This window comes from Aquila chrysaetos, chromosome 1 (genome assembly GCF_900496995.4).
Source record: "Aquila chrysaetos chrysaetos chromosome 1, bAquChr1.4, whole genome shotgun sequence".
Classification (NCBI taxonomy): Eukaryota; Metazoa; Chordata; class Aves; order Accipitriformes; family Accipitridae; genus Aquila; species Aquila chrysaetos.
In genome coordinates, this window is record NC_044004.1 from 41,010,272 (window position 1) to 41,012,951 (window position 2,680).

The following is a 2,680-nucleotide window of genomic DNA, read 5'->3' on the forward strand; positions in this document are numbered from 1 at the left end:
TTCTCTCTTAACTGATGAAGTTAATTTCACAAAATTAACAGATTTTATTTAATAGTATAATGCTAAGTTGTTGACAATCTCCATTCCAAGAAATGAAATTCAGTCACGTAAGAATGAAGATCTTGATCCATAAAAAGATGTCTGTATCTCAGTAGTCATGTATATGTTCCATTTCTATGGACCTGTTAACTCCATCAACATGGTGCATTATAAAATACAGGAGGGAAGTTAGGTATCCCAAAAAACAGTCTGCCTAGCTTAATACAAGACTGTTCAGCTCATTCACTGTACACGTCTAAATATGTTCAAAGGCAGTAAGTAGGAAACAATAAAAGGATGGTATTTGCTGTGTCCCTGCCTTTATATTTCACTTTGTATCTGGCCTAATGAAATTTCATTGTTGCCCTGTATCACAAGAACATTAGAAGCACTTAAGCCCTAAAGCAGCTTAAATTTAGGTGGGTAAACAATGCCTCTCAAAAGATAGAGATGTGGATTTGAACCTTCCCCTCTCCCTGATAGTAAAAAGAAAAGAACCACAGACTAGGCAAATATTTTGCCATGGAACTATTTTGAAAAGTAGGAGTTGCACAACACCACAATCTAGTGAGAGAGGCGTTGCCATGGTACTATGTACAAAGCCCAAATCAGTATCTGTGCCCACTGCTCACGTCATGGCATATAGGACAGGTCAGGAGACTGGAAGATTTTATGCCTGTACTAGACAAAGATTAACACACAGTTTACACTTTACACGTTAATACTGTCAGTGAGACAGTCTTCTTGGTAAAAACAAAAACATTCAAAGTGTGCAGCGGCTGACCACTTGTTTGAAAACTACTGAAGTCCTTTTGCAGATGAAGCTCTGTGTGACATGGCCAAAGTACGAGGCATGCAGCTGAGGGAGAAATACAATATGTATCTGTGTTTAAGTCTACAAAAGCTCATAAGAATTAGGAATTCCTTTTAGTCATCTTGTCCTATGCTGCATTAACTGTTTGAGTATACCAGATAACATATTTAATCCATATAAACATGACTGGCAATGTCCTTACTCATTCGCATATGTTCACCTTCTCCAAGGCAACCACTGCTTCGTAATCTCAACGTCGATGTATTCCTTACATAATCCCACCATCAAAACAAATGTTCTTGGGTTTAAACGAAATATCCCTGGGTTAAACTAATTTCCATTCAAATGTCTTTATGTATATTAGTTCCATCTTCACCTTATCTATGTCTTTATTTTGTAATTTCTTTTATTTTAATCCTCTACCTTCTAACACACTCCTACATATGTAGTTTTAGCACTAAACGTCATCTTCAAAATGTTAAATCAAAGGAAAGGTTTAGGAAATTAAATACTATTATGTCATGCATTTTATCCCCAAAAGAGAGTTTCCTGATTTATTTGTTCAGAGTCATCCAGATTTCTCAATGCTGCAGTGAAAGATTAACCAAAACAAAGCAGAACTGGAAAGTAAAAAATAATTTTCAATGCTGCATTAGAAAACTAAACATTTTTATCAGATTTAATAAATATGAAAATTGAGCTAGCCGTCATAAAACACACACTGGTATCACAAAGAAAATATCCTTTGTAAGATGTTATTTATAGTCACTGTAGAGCCTTTTCGCACAGCTGCGAAGGACATAGCTAGTATTGGGGCTCAGAGGGAGGAATGAGCAGGAAAGTGGAGCCTCTACTTAGCAGAAAAAAGGTAATGAGTTATTAATTGTTCCAAAACTATGGAACAATGTGGCCTATGAAACTTCCAAGGCTTCCCTTTCCTTCTTGAGGGACCTCCCTGGCAGACAGAGCTAACTCAAATTCCTGACTTCATTTCAATGGACTTAACCAAACAAATCTTACTAGTCTCAATTCTTACTTAACTTGTCTTTACCTGCAGTTTTCCAATTTGAAGAAAACATCTGATATAAAAATTTCTTACTTTTGACACGATAGAATTATGAAGAATTTTAAGTGGACTAATTCTAATGAGAAAGGTGAGACAACTTCTTAGATTATGCTACCAACCCTGTTTATAAGTTACCCACAATAATTTCTAAGCATCTTTATGAAGATCTATAATTGTGAATCTTAAAAATAAAATAAATTTTTAAAAACACTAAATTTGAAGAAAATAGCTCGTGCACTGCAGTAATTACCGTGCATGCACAAAATCAAATATTTTCTGGAAATCTTTTTTATTGGCCTTTGTTCATAGATACATATGACCTTAATCTTTTCATGCCATTCTTTTTATGAATGTGCATATATGAGATGAAATAAGGTTAAACTATTTTTGCTGCCAGCTGCTGTCTGAGTTACCTCAAGATGGAATTAATCCAATAATTTTGAGGTTTTTTTAATTCTGTACTGTAACTACTAAATGGAAAATATGAAAACATTAAAAACAGTGTATCAGTTACTTTTCTGTCAGAAACTGTCTGACATGACAGAAAAGATTATGCCTCCTTCATGGAGGCATACAGTATGCATCAGGGACATACGTGGACAATATGCACGTTGCAAATCAAAGCAGCTTCCTAAGTGCAGAAGCCTCATACGGAGTTTTAAGGTAATCTAGCATACCTTGGTATTAGTGGAGTTTCTTTCACCATAGTAATCAATTACTTTTCTAGTTTGAACTAAGTGCATTGCTTTGTTGAAGACCTT